At 42.6% G+C, this 18,457-nt stretch overlaps 1 protein-coding gene across 1 annotated transcript in view; it reads right to left on the bottom strand.

The window, feature by feature from the left end:
- The window catches only part of COL21A1 (collagen type XXI alpha 1 chain), a 213,473-nt gene extending 200,436 nt beyond the window's left edge, over positions 1–13,037 (bottom strand). The window contains exon 1 of the mRNA XM_065912290.1: positions 12,871–13,037. The gene's annotated coding sequence lies outside the window, so the exon portion shown is untranslated. The remainder of the gene's footprint in view (positions 1–12,870) is intronic.
- Positions 13,038–18,457: the final 5,420 nt, after the last annotated feature.

Raw genomic sequence — 18,457 nt, 5'->3', positions numbered from 1 at the left:
CTAGATAAAGAAAAGCTAAAAAAGATTTCTAACTGATTGACTGGAAGCCTGTGGATAAGATCTCACCTGGATAAATAATGAGCCAATCACAATAAGACAAAATTCAAAAGAAATACACAAAAATCCTGGGATCCAAAATTTGGATTGTGGAATGCTTAAAAGGAATCCGTTGGCCTAACAGCAGGAGGGCTGAGCAGACAAAAAGACCTTAGCTAATGGCAAACTGAAGTCATTTGTGTGAGTTGGCTGCCAAAAATTAGTTTGCTCTTGGGCCACAGTGAGAAAAGAGCAGGGCTACACCCTTTCTATTTAGCAACCAATGGTCAGAAAGAATCAATACTCAGCATGTCCAAGGAAGGTTGACCAGGCTGGAGATGTAACTGTAAACCACACAAAAGACAAAGAAAGAAAGAAAGAATTAGAATTTTAGAATACCATGTTCCACTTGTCTTCAAATCCTGGCAAGACTGGGTTTGAAGTGGAAGGGATTTTTTTTGTCCCTGTAACTCCGAGAGCACAGAATTACGGCCAATGCATGGACACCCCAAGGAGGAATTTTTCAGTTTAACCTAAGAAAATCATTTTTAATAAATAAGGATGTTTAAAGCTGAAAGTTTCCCATCCTTAATGGCATCTGGCATCAGATCATGTGCTCATTAGTTATGCTATTGGGAGAGATTAAGGCATCAAGCGTCATTGGTATAAACAACATTTGAATCATAAATGACAATTACTTGTAAGGTAATTTGCAGCCCTATGATTTATGTTGACTATTGCGTGTGTCTAAACTGAACTATGCTTCAAGAAGCAGGCTCACGCCACACCTCCTCCATGAAGCAAAGTATGACACAGACCAAATCTTCCCTGGCACCGATCTCCAGCATTAAACCACTTGGAGTCTTACTTTGCTTCCAAACTTATATTTGAAGTAGTTCATCTCCCAGCCATACCATAAGCAACCTCAGTCTAGCAGGTACCCAGGGAGCCAGGGACCTTGCTGACTCGTCACTTTCCCCCCACCCACCGCCCACACACAAAATCAACATGTTTACAATTGTCAGTAGCCCCTTCTTGTGAATGGGAAGAAAGACAACAACAGCTTTCTTGGGAGCACTTGTCTCCCTCTGCCCTCTGTCCTCGTTTTGCATTTAAAACTCCCCGACTCCCTAATGGGGGCTTCCCAGATGGCACAGTGATAAGGCATCTGCCTGCCAGTGCCAGAGACACAGTGTTTGATCCCTGGGTCAGGAAGATTCCCTGGAGTGGGAAACGGCAGCCCACTCTAGTATTCTTGCCTGGAAAACTCCTTGGACAGAGGAGTCTGGCGGGCTACAGTCCGTGGGGTCACAGAGTCAGACAAAACGCCTGAGCAACCGAGTACGCAGGCAACTCCCAAATGAGGGCAATGATCACAGAAACTGAAACTCATTCCTGCAGCTTTTGAGATAATACATATGCCTCCCTTCTTTCCCTGTTTGCTTTAGCACACATCAAGAAATGGCTCTGAGAAAACAAATCCCAGGAGAAAGACGTTACAGGAAAAAAGTCAAAATTTGAAATTGTCTACAGTAAAAGTAGACTTTATTGATTACACCAAAGCCTTTGACTGTGTGGATCACAACAAACTGTGGAAAATTCTGAAAGAGATGGGAATACCAGACCACCTGACCTGCCTCCTGAGAAGCCTGTATGCCGGTCAAGAAGGAACAGTTAGAATTGGACGTGGAACAACAGGACTGGTTCCAAATAGGGAAAGGAGTACTTCAAGGCTGTATATTGTCACCCTGCTTATTTAATTTACATGCAGACTACATCTTGCAAAATACCAGGCTGGATGAAGCACAAGCTGGTATCAAGATTGTTGGGAGAAATATCAATAACTTCTGATATGCCAATGACACCACCCTTATGGCAGAAAGTGAAGAGGAACTAAAGAGCCTCTTGATGAAAGGGGAAGAGGAGAGTGAAAGAGCTGGCTTAAAACTCTACATTCAGAAAACTAAGATCATGACATCTGGTCCCATCACTTCATGGCAAATAGATGGGGAAACAACGGAAACAGAGACAGACTTTATTTTTTGGGCTCCAAAATCACTGCAGATGGTGATTGCAGCCATGAAATTAAGAGACACTTGCTTCTTGGAAGAAAAGCTATAACCAACCTAGTCAGCATATTAAAAAGCAGAGACATTACTCTGACAACAAAGATCCATCTAGTCAAGGCTATGGTTTTTCCAGTGGTCATGTACGGATGTGAGAGTTGGACTATAAAGAAAGCTGAGTGCCAAAGAATTGATGCTTTTGAACTGTAGTGTTGGAAAAAACTCTTGCAAGTCCCTTGGACAGCAAGGAGATCCAATCAGTCTATCTTAAAGGAAATCAGTCCTAAATATTCATTGCAAGGACTGATGCTGAAGCTGACACTCCAGTACTTCGGCCACCTGATGTGAAGAACTGACTCATTGGAAAAGACCCTGATGCTGGGAAAGATTGGAGGCAGGAGGAAAGGGGGACAACAGAGGATGAGATGGTTGGATGGCATCATTGACTCAATGGACATGAGTTTGAGTAAGCTCTGGGAGTTGGTGATGGACAGGGAAGCCTGGTGTGCTGCAATCCATGGGGTCACAAAGAGTCGGACACGACTTGGTGAGTGAACTGAAGAGTAAAAGTAGCAGAGCCTTACCCTCTGGAGAAGCATGGCTAGGACTCTTCTTCCCTGCATTTGGGAAGATGGCAACCCTGCAACAATCGGATTCCTCGAGGACACTGTCTTGAGAAATAGATTGGCCTTGCTTAAGGACTGGCAACATGAAAACAATCACAGACAGGGAGAGGGAAGAGGTTCTTCTTGCAGCTACCTTTATGATACATGCTTATCTTTGCAGAAAAGCTGAAGATGGAAAGAAGTGGAAAACATGCATACATTTATTCTTAAAGTCATTAGTATTCAAATCAAGTTTGAAAATATGAAATTATAATTGCTTCACTAGTCTTACTTAAACTGTTTTAGGCTCAAGTATGGAAAACATAGCAGGTTTCTAGATAGGAGATATGAAATTCAACTTGGCAGCCTTATCCATCCAAGATGATGTAGAAACATTTAAAACACACAAACTCATTGTACTACTCAAGTTTAGCATTTAATGATGTAATAGGTCTGGCTGAAAAATGTCCAATGTGAAATTACACTATCCAGCTAAAAATTAAAAATATTTCGAGGCACAGTTAAGGAAATACAGATGCACAAATGGCTCTCACTATCCTACATTGGTAACTGGCCAGACATTCACTTAATTTACTAATTGAGAATGAATCAGAGCTCAAAAATATTTACATTTTTTTTCAGGACTCTGACATGCGTAGTCTAAATATAATTGATTCTGATTTTCCCAGTGTCTCCATGCTGCTGCTGCTGCTAGGTCGCTTCAGTCGTATCTGACTCTATTTGACTCCATAGACGGCAGCCCACCAGGCTCCCCCATCCCTGAGATTCTCCAGGCAAGAACACTGGAGTTTCTCCATAACTTCCTTCTATTTTAAGCCTTGATCACTTCAATTCAGCTCATCATGGGTTTTTGTTTACTTTTTGGATTGGTAGACTATGTGCCTAGTCTGCTTTGCAGAAACTTACTGATGTACAATATACATGTAGAGTTCATCGCAGTTTTGAGAAAAGCACAGACCCAACCAGGGACCCCCAATAATAAACCTTCAGATTAGTGGTATGGGAGCAATTAACATATGAAATCAACCATGACACCCTCTTTGAAGCACTCTACTGAGAGCAGCAATGTACTAGGGTTAAGAGTTCCGTGATATGATACCAACCCTGATAGACAAAACAGACACAGTGAAATTTGCAAAGAGATTGTGAGTCCTTGAGGTCAGGGATCATGTCTCATTTTTGCTGCATCTCTAGGATCTGGAATTAATCTATGGAAAGAGCTGAAAAAATAATTGTCTAGTGGATGAATTAATGCATATCCTATACAGACACACCAAATTCTGGGCTATAGCCACACAAAGACCTCTAGTTGAGGAGGCAAATGAATACTGAAATCCAGAGCTGCATCTGCCTGGAAACAAAGCAATCTTCTAATTTTCACAGAGCCAAAAGATGGACTCAAGCTTCCTAGGTGGTGCTAGTGGTTAAAAAAAAAATCCCACCTACCAACGCAGGAGACATAAGAGATGCAGGCTTGATCCCTAGGTTGGGAAGATTCCCTGGAGCAGGGCATGGCAACCCACTACAGTATTCTTGCCTGGAGAATCCCACGGACAAAGGAGCTTCGCAGTTTATAGTTCATAGGGTTTCAAAAAGTTGGACACGACTCTAGTGACTTCATGCATGCATGCATAAGATGGACTATCCAGGACCCTGACCAACGAGACCTCTACAATTGCTAAAATCTAGGCGCTCATGACAAGCCACCTGCAGCTGCAAGTCGGACCCAAGGACACTTCCAACTCCACCTAACAACCACTGGGATGGCAAAGGACGCTGGCCTCCCAGACTCCATAATGAGTACTTAGAGGCACAGGAGTTGCTTGGCAAAGCCTCTGTCAGCAGCCCCAGAGCGCTGCTAGCTTAGGGAGACACACTCCCCTGCATCCCCAGCACAATGTGGAGAAGGGTGAAAGTCTGGATTCACCTCTCCACCACGACCCAGGCTGCCCAGAGGATATCCTCCCCTAAAGAAGCAGCATGCTTTCCACAAGGTAGACATCCAAATCAGATGTGTGAACAAGCTCAGAAGTAGGAAGAATATTACACTTGTGATAATGACTAATTTGAGTACTTTTCTCTGCCAGGCACTGTGTTTAAGAGTTTATGTGCATTATTCCACCGAACACTCTTGACCACAGCATGAAGTAGGTCCTTTGATCCTCTCTTGACAGATGGGCAAATTAAGCTTTAAAAGGTTAAGAACCATGAACAAGGTCACACAGGGGCTACGTGGCAAGGCCATGACTCACCGCAACCCCCCACCCCCGGCCCATCTCAGCTATAATCCTCGATGGCTTTACAGGATCAGAATACATAATATTCTTCTGGCATTCACATGGAGTAAGAAAGTGATGTTCTGCTTTTCATAAAAATCACTCCTATCATTTTCATTGGATTTTACTATCTCTTATTAGTGTGTCTGGTATTTCAAAGTACATCTTGCACAACAAGTGCTTTGTGAATTACAGGAATGTAAATGAAGCACACTGTAACATCATTATCTCCCATTTGTATTAGAATTCAAAATTACCATTTCATATGCTTCCTCCACAAAGCATGTAGTTATGCATTTATTTTTGCATTATAAAGTTAATACATGTGTATCAAAAAATAGAGGAAACAAAGAAAAGCAGGAAGAAAGTATCTATCACACTACCTCCAAAACACAACTGTTACCATTTTGGGAAACATACAATTTTGAGCTCAAAAATATAATATGATTACTCATATAAACAGGATTTTGCTTATAAAACCCATAATTAAGAATAGGAATTTTTTTTCCAAGTGTTGAAAAGACTAGTGAATATGTTTTATATAATTCCCACATGAATGCCAAAAAAGTTTGTTTAGGCATCATGAAAAGGAAAATACAATTTTCTTTAAATAAAAAGATCTGCTATCTCATTATTTCCCATGCACAGCAACATCCATCTTCAGTGAACATTCAAGAACATTGTTATAGGAATTTTTGGAGTGAATGCTACATTTCTTCAGAGACTAGCATCCTGAAGGGTTTTACTTGAACTAACTTCACCTCTGAACACAGATGGTCTAAGCTGAAACTTTTCACATGATCCATGATGGTCTCAAATGGTGCTTTTCACCAAGAAAAAGAAAATGAAAGAAGACTTTCTGATCACACCTACCAAGGGTCTGTTTTACTACAAGCTTTTCTGATAAGTGACCAATTTAGTAAATTAGTGGTGGACTGGGATGAGAAACCAGGTTTCCCATTTCCTGGCCCATAGCCTTCTTGGAAATAATGTGTGTCTATTTATTTAGTACTTCATGTACAGATACTGTTACTATTATTCAAATGGCACAATGAAAACAACATATAACTTAGATTGTAGGTACCTACCTGCTCACATCCCACATTGACATACTTGCCGCCACTAAGATATACGGGAGTTTGAATAAGGTTCCATGTGCCTCCACATCTCATCAAGAGTTCTGAATCCCACGTTTTCTTTTCATCCCTGCTCCCTCCTCATTCTGAAGGGAGCTAAGTAGGAAATATATGAACCACTCGACCTAAGACAGTTACCTTGGCATCTCCGCTCCTCACGAAGCATCTTTCACTCTCTCTCATTTCAAACCTTAGTCCAGAAGTGTTGGCTCACAAGTGATTTGAACAGGGAAAGAAAAGCAAAGGAGCTATGACAGGCTGGAAAGACACTGCCAGAGGGAGAAGGGCAGCTTCTGCAGAGACGTGGAGGAATCGTCTGCATTCTCAGGGCCTCAGATTTTTCTCTTCTCCACTCTGCCTCCCTCTGGGGTAACTTCTCCACTTCTTGCCATGATATAAATTCAAATCAAACTCATCTCCTAATGGACACAGGTTGCTTCCATGTCTTGGTTATTGCATATAGTGCTGCTATGAACTATCAGTGGATACAGATACGGTCGACATACACGATGGAATATTACTCAGCCATAAAAAAGAATGAAATAATGCCATATGCAGCAACATGGATAGACATAGAGATTATATACTGAAGTAAGCCAGGCAGAGAAAGACAAATACCATATGATAACACTTATATGCAGAATCTAAAAGACATCATACAATTGAACCTATTTACAAAACAGAAATAGGCCCACAGAAGCAAAAAAACATACTTACCATTACCAAAGGGGAAAGGGGGGAGGGATAAATCAAGAGTTTGGTGTTAACAGATACACACTGCTATATATAAAACAAACAGAGACTTACTGCGTAGCACAGAGAACAATACTCAACATCTCGTAATAACCTACAATGAAAGAGATCTATAAAAGACCATATTTACCTATATATACACACATATATATATATTATACATATGCATAACTGAATATTGTCCTGTACATCTGGAACTAACACAATATTGGAAATCAACTATATTTCAATAATTTTTTTAAAATCATTTTCAGCCCTTTCTAAAGATTAATTCAAGACATTATGTTAAATGAGAATGCCACGCTTATTGATTTTCATAAATTTAAATCAAAACTATTTTCACCTTATACCTTTTTTCACTTAAAAATAGGTACAAAGTGTGACTTTCATGAAATAAATTAAGAGGCGCTTTCCATTTGAAAAAAGAAAACTGACAATTGGCTACTAATAGACTTACTAAACTGAACAAAGTAACTTCTCTGAATCCCAGGGGACAGTGAGGCTGGACAGACCGCTTCACCACCCTGTGATTATTGTCCAAACACTCACAAAGAATGTCCCTCCTTCCCTTATCTTTAATATTGTATCTAATTCTGGGTACTGGTGAGGGCCTAGACAACCCCTTGAGCTGGGATCAAACTGTCTCTTCCTAATTCAGTAGAGAAGTACAGCAAGGTTTAGCATTTGTAAAACATTCAATACTTTGTTTCATTGAATCACCTATAGATTTGAAAGTTACCATAAAAATATAAAATGTATATTCTGAGTGTTTGTTCTTATTTACCCCTGTTACATAATTAAAATGTAAAAGGCTACATTTCCAAAGAATATATTTAGAAGAACTTCCTATAAAGGTCAAACTTCACTAGAAGTTTTTACTTTCAATTTAAAAAGAAAATTGTGTCAGTTCTTAATCTTTTCTCCTCGACACCAATAACTGTAAAAACAAACAGTTAACGGGTAACACAACATTGCAATCATGGCTACACTGACCTATATCAAAACAAGACAAGTCAGAACAAAAATTAAATGGCGAATCAAACATGAGAACCTGGCAGGATTCCCAGCAGGTCACCAAACTTGGACTTGAGAAAACTGCCCATGTTTTCTGAAATTTTCAAATACCTCTGAGTTTTTCATTAGTAAAAGCCAAACTGCTAAAGTAACATCAAAGAGGGAAAACTCAACTGGATCCTTAACCTAGCTAGAAAAAAATTCATCCTTTTCACAAGGGATAGTAGCTATAGGTTTATTTTCTTACATTTAAGTATGGTGGTGTCAGTGGATTTTCATTTAGAAAAGTTTTTTAATAAACAACCCTGAAATAAAAAATCAAACTGGGTCAAGGGAGATAGGCAGGTCCATAGGATTCCCAGGGCACTCTATCTTGGATTATGTGTTTCTGCCACATTATCTGATTTTTCAGAAGACAAGGCGGTTGAGTGAAAAATGTACTGAGCAGAATACAGGAAACCTGATGTTATCTGGTGCCATCACTGACTGTTCCTGAGCTTTCAGCTAAGAATGAGGTCCCCAAGACTGTTTCCCCATTTTGATTGGACAAATTATAATATCCCTAAAAATGCTATGAGTGCATGGGAATTCCATATAGACAGGTAAGGTGTAATGTTACACAGCCTCTCTTTTTCAAAGCACATGACAACTACATCCACAGTAAATTAACCCAACTGATTAACTTTTTAATCAGTTTGGGCATCAACATGCTACAGCTCTGATCTCAGGTGATTCCAATGTTTAGTCCAGTTTGGGAACTAGTGGGTGAAGCAGTCATTCTCTGAGTGTGATCTCAGGCCCACAGTAGCCGCATCTGGGAACTTTTAGAATGTTGTTCAAAAGTTTGTATTATTTTCCAAGAAAGTTGAAGGACTTCACTTATTCAGAAACAAATTCTCTTACTAGCTAAAACAGAAAAAGCATCAAATGAACATAACTTGAATTAGCACTGCCTTTTCAGGATCTAACTTTCAGAGGTGAAAAGAGAAAAAGAGAGCTTCAGCTTAAACCATTAACATCCAAGGTGAAGTGATAGGAAATACTTATTAAGCATTTACCGTTAGTAGAACTCTATGTTCGTTGATTCATTTACTCCTCATGATAACCCCCCTTATGTAGGTACTATTCCCCAATTTTAGGGCTCCCCAGGTGGTGCCAGTGCAGGAGACTTAAGAGACACAGGTTTGATCCCTGGGTCAGGAAGATCCCCTGGAGGAGGGCATGGCAACCCCCTCCAGTATTCTTGCCTGGGAAATCCCATGGACAGAGGAGCCTGGCAGGCTACAGTCCATGAGGTACAAAGTCAGACACAGCTGAAGCAACTTAGTATGCATTCACCCCAATTTTACTAAGGAGGAAACAGAAACAAAGAAAGGTTACACAACTGGTCCAAGTTCAAACAACTAGTAAGTGACAGTCAGGACTCAAGGCTTGGTGTTGTGGCTGAAGAGTGTGTGTTCATAACTGTGAGATGGAGAAGGTTTGCGATCTCAGCCTCCAGAGCCAATTCTCTTTTCGTGAGACTGGATCACTTGCCAGAAATAAATATTTCAACTTGTTTCCCACAAGAATGCTAATGAAACAAACTAAAGAATTACTACTGCATGCTGAGAAATACAATCCAAAAATAATAAATACAAAATAAAAACATATATGCCTTTCCTGTGATGTTCCTTTTTGCTCACACGACTTTCCAGGTTGGCCTTAATGGTAAAACCATCAACTTTAGAACAAAATGGGCCATCAAAATAAATGAACTGAAATGAAGACCATCAGAACCTTTCTAAGTGAGCCAAGTTATGAAAAATAAAGGCAATTAAGCTCACTTCTTTATAATTATCTCTGCTCCAGCCCTTGTGCCTGCAAGCAGAGAATCATGAAATCACCATGGGGCATTAGCATCTTTCTGAATTGGCCACTCACTGGGCTGCCTCATCTTGTCACTGACTTGCAACATCACAGACGCTCAGCTCTTGAGTTAATACATAATTTGATTACTGAGCTTTTAAATTTGCTTCCACACGCCTTCATTTTCCCCATCAAGAGAAGTGCCTCTGATCTTCACTTTTCATGCCCAGAGCCACTCCTCATCTCATACATAGTAAGCCAAAAAGAAAACCCTACTTACATTAAGTTGCAATTACATTTAATTTAATAACATTAAATTCTACTCATATTCAATTTAATAACATTACATTGTAAATTCCAAAGTATCCTAATGAAGACCTGATTTCCTGAATGGAGTAACTAAGATGTTTATGTGCTGAAACCTGTATTCTGTTTAGTCTTCTAGAAGTCACAGAAGATTGGTAACAGAAAGGGTACAATCTCTTACATTTAAAGATAGAAGATGAGTCCTAAAATTGCATCCTAAGTTGGAAATCTAATAGTCAATTTATCACTGAAATTAAAGGTGAATCGAGATGCATTTCAAAGTACAGAATCAAATGGTATATTTTTTTGGAATTAATACCCATATTTTTTTTTTGACTAGAACTCTTTGGCTCTAAGAGGATCACCCAGATCAGTTCCAATCAAATATTGTAAAAGGAGTTGCTTCTTCTGTATGTGGTTCTAAAGCATTGTGAAATTATTGCAGCTAAGAAAGAAAAGGACCTCACCTACCCTTTCTGCCAGTTTAGGCTTGTCCTTGCTGTGTCCTCAACCTGCTTTCTCTTACATTGTCTTGAACAAACCTTGATGTAACTGGATAAGGTTTCATTTTTCTCTCTCAAGAACCTAGGAAATACCAGGTAGGACTTCTAAACTGATGTTCTTGGAAGTCACAGCATGCCAGGCCTATCATTAGAACTATCTTTTATAAGGAATGATATTCTGGAAAGCCAGATTTAAGGCTATTTAAATTTGAATGTGGTTAGATTATAAATTCCACCAAATGGTAAAATTCTTTACCATACACAGTGAGTAGATTAAAAACTAGGCTGTTGACTTGAAGATAATCTACTAGAAAAAATATTTTTCTAGAAAGTTCTATATAAAACATAGAGTAAAATTAGGAAGATAATTAGAGGATGTCCATATACTCAGATTTTAGTAAGAAGGAAAAACTGTAAATTCTAAGGATGAGGTTGACACATAAATACATGTAAATTTAAAATGTGACCATGTTCTCAAAATAGTTTTCATTCCAAGAGTTTGGGGATTAGGTCTTTACTTTCTTTTTAGTTGGGGTGTGTGTCTGTGTGTGTGCACATTTTGGACTAGCAAATATTTCATTGACTTTGCCGGAAGCATTATTTCCTTAACTGACAACATGAGAACTGTGGCAGTACCCATTTTGCAGATGGGGAAGGTGAGGCTCGCAGAGTTATACCCCTGCCCCAGAGCTCAGAGAATCAGAAGAGCAGATCTTGAACCTGCAGCTTAGGCCTCAGATCGAAGCTCCTGGTCCTCACCACAACCTGTATTTCCCCCAGTTCTCTAAACACAAGCTTAGAATCTGTCTCTATACCTCATCACAAATTGGTTCTGAAGATATCAGCTTGGAAAGCACCTGTTCTCCACGCAGAAAGTCCCACATACACGAAGCAGTGTTCACCCCAGCACACATGTGCTAGGACCACGGTCACGCCTCTTCTAAAGCTTTTTTTCCAACATCAGATTTTGAGATCCATTTAAGCCTATTTGCAAAGTCATTCTATTTCTGTACTAATGACTTAGGAACAGCTGGAACTTTTTTTTCGCCAAAATTTTGAAATCTCAGATCTCTATTTAAAAAAAAAAAAAAAAAAAGCCACTCAGAGAATTCAGAGACCTGCAAGGCTGAATTTCCTCCTACTCTGGAGAACTGGCATGAATCCCTGAAACCTCGAGCTGCTCATACCTCATATGAGTCCTGTAACATGTACTGATGACAGGGATGATAGGGAGCAGCCCCATCAGGGGCCAAACGTTGGTGTTATTGCAGCCAGGAGAGTTTTAGGTACATGTCTTCTTTGGCTTCCTTTCAACTCTTAAAAATAGAAAATGTTTACTACAGGAAAACTGGCTCCAGGTGATGGCTAAGTCTGCGCCCTTTTTAGAATCCTCCAAAGTCCTCGGCATTTTTTTTTTAAAATATGGGAAGAACCCTACTGATCAATATCTAAGATTTTCGGGAAAGGGGTCTATTTCCTCCCTTCCCTGGAAGGAAATCCAAAGGCGTCTGCCCTTCCCTCCGCTGAGACCCGACCCAGAGTCCTCTACAGAGAGTCAGCGCTAGCATGACCTGCAGGGTCCAGGAACACACAGAGGGCTGGTCCCTCCCCTGCAGTTTCAGATTCAGAGAGTCTGCGCCTCCCGAGCTGGGCCCCCGAGTCTGCATTTCTGAAAGTTCCCAGGGGAGGCTGCTGCTGCTGCCCAGAGACACCCCTTCCTTGGACAAGCAGGCTCTCACCCACTGGTCCCAAAGCCACCCCACCTAGCAGTCACCTGGGAAGCGTGCAGCCCACTCCCACAGATTCCGATACAATTGCCTGGGTGCTGCCCCGGTCCCGGATTTTTCACGTTCCCTTGAGTGAGCCTCCGGGGCCGCAGTCTCTGAGAACGTCCGGGGCATCGCGCACAGCCCGCCACCCCGCGCTCTGCATCACGCTCCCGGCGCCGCACGTGCGGACACCAGGGCCCCTTCGAGAAAGACCGCGGCCCAGAGAGATGAGCTTAGGGGAGTAAATCACCGCGCACCATCCATTTTCCGAGGCCAGAATGCTCCGAGCAGAAATCAGAGACCCGAGAGGCTCCGGAGATCATGCAACTGCCCGGGAACTTTGCGTGGTAGATCCCGGGTCCCTGCCTCCATCCTAGGACCCGACTTGCCTCCCGGCTCACCCGCTGCCTCCGCACGCGCGGGAAGAAACTGCACCCTCCAGACAGCCCGCTGCACCCTGCAGACGCGGGAGCTCCAGCCGGAGGCCCCCAGTTTGCCGTCACGGCAGGGACAGGGGAGGAGAAGGGGCCGCCTTACCTGGCGCGCGTCCCTGCTCAGGGGTGCTTTCGCGGCAGCGGCGCGCCCGCGGGGGCCCGGGGGTCCTGGAAGTGACCGGCCGCGGCCCTGCCACCACCTGGGCCGGAGCGGGTCGGCCGCCCTCCCCTCCCGGAGCCCGGAGCCCGTCTGCCCCGGGCGGCCGGTGCGGAGCGCGCGGGACGCTCCCGGTCCCGGAGGCGGAGCCCGAGATAAGGTTCGCGCCCCCACCCGCCCCCTTTCCGCGAGCCGCGGCCAGAGGGTGGGTTTTGGATCCGAATCCCCAATGCGAGCTGCCGGGGCACCCCGCTAGAAGCCAGAGGAGCTCACGTCCCGCTGGGACTGGGGAGAGGCGGGCCCGGCATTCCCGGGAAGCAGGTCAGGGCAAGGCCGCTCGGAGGTGGAAGGCGGCAGGGCGAAGCGAGGCGCGACCCGAGCGCATCCCGGGCGCGGAGTCGGGGAGTCCCAGGCCCGCCGCCGGGCGCCGGGATCAGACACGTGGTCCACCTGGTCCTGCGGCTGACCGGTGGACCTGCCTTTGACCTGAGCTGCAGGAGCACCTGAGGGAAGTTCGCGTTCAGATAAGTAGGCAGTTACCTTGGAGGACTTAGGGGCGGCAGGGAAAGTCGGGAACAAGGTGCCTGAGAAATGGATGGACTGCGCTCTGCCCCCTTTAGTCCGTCCCTCACGCGGCAGCCAGAAAGTTCTCTAACCAGCACCCGCGCTCAGACCTGCAAGCGCTCTGGCCTGGCTGACCCGTCACTCTTCTGACTTCTCATCCTGCCCCCTCCACCCAAGACCTTTGTGCCCTTCCTTACGCACGCCGCCTGATGCGAAGAGCCAGCTCGTTAACAGAGAGCCTGATGCTGGGAAAGACTGGAGGAGAAGTGACGACATAGAACGAGGTGGTTGGATGGCATCATGGACTCGATGGACATGAGTTGGAGCAAGCTCCGGGGGAGATGGTGAAAGACAGGAAGCCTTGGTGTGCTGCAGCCCATGGGGTCGCAAAGAGGCAGACACGACTGAGCGTCTGAACAGCAAACAAATCCACACCAATGTGTTCTAGTCACACTCGATTCTTCTTTCGCCTCCAAAGCTCTGTTCCAAACGTTATCACAGGTGCCTCCATTCAGGTCTCAAACGTCCCTTCCGAAGAGTCCTTCCTGCGCACCCCCTCCAGACAGAACCACCCAGGACCCCTGACCGCACTTTATTTTCAACAGATCACTATCTGAAGTTCTAGGTGTTAGATGCTCAGGTGTCTTGCATTCGTCTCAAGGTGAGCACTAGGAGACAGGGAGGGCTCCTGTCCTCTTGCTCCCAGCTTTATCCTCTACAGCTAGAAATATCTGAAATATAGTAAGTGCTCAGTGAATCTGGGCTGAATGAATGTACAAATTAATTTCTTCCCGGGAGGAAATGCTCTCATTCAGTAAGTGGGTCCTACAGAATTCAGCTCAGATAGGAAAGTCTTGGGGTTTGGGGATGATCATCATTTCCCACATTCCCTCCTTCAGTTGTTGATCTGTGTCCCACCACGTTCTGTCATCTCACAAAACACCCTACGGATGGGTCTATCTTCTCCTGTCTTAAACTGTTCCTCTAGAATAGTCTGTTTGAACTTACTCTAGGCTCTTCTATCCCAACTCACTATACAATTATGCTCTTACAACTTCCTGAAATGCCCCAGCCAAATCTGCAAACAATCTCTTACACACTCGCCCCTGGGTATCTCCAGGGCATTCATTCCAGGACCTCAGCAAATACCAAAATCCACGGATTCTCAAGTGTCCTATATAATGGTGCATTATTTACATATAAATATGCACATCCTGCCATATACTTTAACTCATTTATAACATAATACATAATACAATGTAAATGCTAAGTAAATGTATTATATATTATAAATGCTAAGTAAATCGGGCTTCTCAGGTGGCGCTAGTGATAAAGAACCAGCCCGCCAATGCAGGAGACATAAGAGATGTGGGTTCAACCTCTGGCTGGGAAGATCTCCTGGAGGAGACCATGGCAACCCACCCCAGTATTCTTGCCTGGAGAACCTCATCCAGAGGAACCTGGCGGGCTACAGTCCATACGGTCCCAAAGAGTCAGACATGACTGAAACAACTTAGCAGGCATGCACAACAAGAAAATAGTTGCAAACACACAGCAAATTCAGGTTTTGCTTTTTGAAACGTTCTGGATTAAAAAAAAAAAAAAATTTCCTCTCTGCTGTTGGTTGAATCCAAGGATGCAGAGACCATGGATAGAGAGGGTCTACTGTACTCAATGGACCAGGGGTGCTTAACCAGGCTCTGATTCAGGATGCTGGTGATGGGGTCTACAGATCCACAGCTTGCAGAAGTTCCTCTGAAGCTATCCCAGTACATATTTTTTGTTAAGAACTATTGCAAAGGCTCCACATCACTTCTTTCTTTTTCCTTGTATTCTCTCATTAGCTTTTCACCTAGTTGGCCCCTACCATATCCTTGGAATAGTTTCTTACCACGCCCTTATCGACCCAGGTCTCTTTCTCTAACTTTCAGCCAGTATCCCAACTGTCCACTGGACATCTTCTCTTGCATGAATGACAGGCAGTTGGAATGAAATGTGGCCACACTTGCATCTATTATCTTTCTTTCCCTCCAAGACAAAGTGCTCCCCCTTTCTGCTCCCCTGTCTTTCCCAAAGTCACCACCACCCATCCAATGGGTCAAGGTCAGACTTTGCCACTGTCTCCTCTCTGAAGTGCCTCTGACCTTCTCCCCATTGAAATGCGGACACGGATCCAACTGCACTTAACATCAGCTCTGAGCTCCTGAACCATCTCCAAGACACTCTCCACCCTCTGGGCTTGCCACTTCCTCCCCACCTCCTCATCCCTTATCACAGATCACAGGAAACTTCTGCTTCCCCAGACCCTCCGTGCCCAACTTCAACCTACAGAAACTGTGATATACTCCATTTGTATTAGTTTAAGCTGCTAAATTTATAGCAATTTCTTACACAGCAATAGAAAACTAACACAACTACTGTAAGCCCAGCTATTCTAGCAGAGTGTAAATTTTCTGAGCTATTTACTTTAATAATATATTTTAATATCTGATTAATATCATTTAGTTATCACTCAGTAAAGATCTTATTTATGAATTATTTAATTTTTATTTATTTAATACTTTAGTACATTTATTTAATACTTACAACTCAATATTCAGAAAACTAAGATCATTGGATCCGGTCCCATCACTTCATGGCAAATAGATGGGAAAACAATGGAAACAGTGACAGACTTTATTTTTGGGGGCTCCAAAATCACTGTAGATGGTCACTGCAGCCATGAAGTTAAAAGATGCTTGCTCCTTGGAAGAAAAGTTATGACCAATCTAGACAGCATATTAAAAAGCAGAGACATTACTTTGCTGACAAAGTTCTGCTGACAAAGCTATGGTTTTTCAGTAGTCATGTATGGATGTGAGAGTTGGACCATAAGGAAGACTATAAAGAAAGCTGAGCGTCGAAGAATTGATGCTTTTGAACTGTGGTGTTGGAGAAGGTTCTTGAAAGTCCCTTGGACTGCAAGGAGATCCAACTAGTCAATCCTAAAGGAAATCAATCCTATATATTCATTGGAAAAACTAATGCTGAAGCTGAAACTCCAATACTTTGGCCACCTGATGCAAAGAACTGACTCATTTGAAAAGACCCTGATGCTGGGAAAGATTGAAGGCGGGAGAAGGGAACGACAGAGGAGGATGAGATAGTTGAATGGCATCATCGACTCAATGGACATGAGTTTGAGCAAGCTCTGGGAGTTGGTGATGGACAGGAAGACCTGGGATGCTGCAATCCATGTGGTCACAAAGAGCTGGACACAACTGAGCTACTTAACTGAACTGAATATTTTCTTTCAGACTGGCGTAGAAATATTGAAATTTTAAAAATAGAATATGTGTGCCAAGTAAAGTTTCCCAATTTTTTAAAAATATGAATTTTTTTTTGTTTTAATATTTATTTAGCCGTGTTAGGTCTTAGTTGAGGCACTTGAGATCTTCCGTTATGACTCAGGGGCTTCTCTAGTTGTGGTGCATGAGCTTCTCTCTAGTTGTGGCATGTGGGCTCGAGAACATACAGGCTTAGCTGCCCCGTGGCATGTGGGAATCTTAGTTTCCTGACCAGGGATCGAACCCAGGTCCCCTGTATTGGAAGGCAGATTCTTAACCACTGGATGATCAGGCAAGTCTCTCAATTTTAGTTTAATATCATTTAGTTGTCATATCCTCCAGTAAATATCTTATTATTTCATTTTATTCAATAATTTAATGTATTTATTTCATATTTATTAATTGTTTTATTTATTAAGACAGGGATATAAGCATTTAAATTTAAAAATTAGAAAAGTCTATGTTTGTCAAGTAAAATTTCCTGATTTTTGTTTGAGAACATTATTGTATCCAAATCCACAATGTGGCCCCTTCCTCCTCAATGACAGAGATCTAAGTCATAGACCCCAAAATTAGAAAACAGGAAACAGAGTCTTACCTTTGTGTCACCTCAGCTTCATACCAACCCAGGCTGTAGAGTTAGGAGTTATGTTACAAAGAGACTGCCTGTATGTGAAATACTGCCATCTTAGAAGTGGCTTCTGCCTTCTGCCTTGACTCTTCAGGACTCACTTCTGCTTGAGGTCCAGAAGAATAAACCATTATATATTTGCTGTATTATTGCATTTTAAGTGTCAACAACTAAAACATCTTTCATCCATCTACACCTACTGAGCCACAAACCTATACCTAAGAGGCAGTGTCGTGGAGTGTAAGGGCCATGTCTGTACTTCTCACCAGCTCATTCCTATGGAAGAATAAACCAATATTCACTGCATGAAGGAATGGACCTAACGCAATAAGACTGAGGGTCCTGCAAGTAGGCTTACTCTCAGGTTTTTCCCTTCTGTGAGCTAATAAACCCTTTTTGCTTTCATTAAGTTCCTTTGGCTTGGGTTTCTGTTGCTGTCAACCAGAAGAGCCCTGAGTTGAACACCCAAAGCAATTCTGAAGGTGAAAGACACTTAGGAAAACAGAATGTCAATATAAAACCCTCTTGCGCCTTAAGTTCTGCTTAAATATCTAACTTTCACTGCTAACTATTAGTGCTGAATATCACAGCTTAGCATCTATAATGGATATTTTTATAACTTCAGTTAAAAGTCCAAAAGCCCAAGGAAATTTGACTTACATTCTAATTTGGCCAGGCTATCTGCAAGTCTTATTTTTGAAGGCTTGTTCTTAAATCCAACTGTGAGACCCCCACATTGGCAAATAAAGATGCAGAAAGAAAAATTACAAGTATATACAAAAGTGCATACAAGTATACTCCAAAAGAGTTTGGAGATAATTCCTCCATTTTATAGCTTCTTTCTTCCTTAATTTCAGAGTCCCAAGTTTTCCTGGACAAAAGAACACTGAAGGAATTTACGTTCCCCACAGTTTGGGTCACATTTCTTATATTTTTATCTTAGGGCTGAAAGGCAAATTCAACTTTCCTCAGATTTAAACCATAACATAGAAATGAAAAACTAGACTATTTC

This window comes from Muntiacus reevesi, chromosome 20, assembly GCF_963930625.1.
Source record: "Muntiacus reevesi chromosome 20, mMunRee1.1, whole genome shotgun sequence".
Taxonomy (NCBI): domain Eukaryota; kingdom Metazoa; phylum Chordata; class Mammalia; order Artiodactyla; family Cervidae; genus Muntiacus; species Muntiacus reevesi.
The sequence above is the reverse complement of the archived record's forward strand: the minus strand, read 5'-3'. Positions and strand labels throughout refer to the sequence as shown.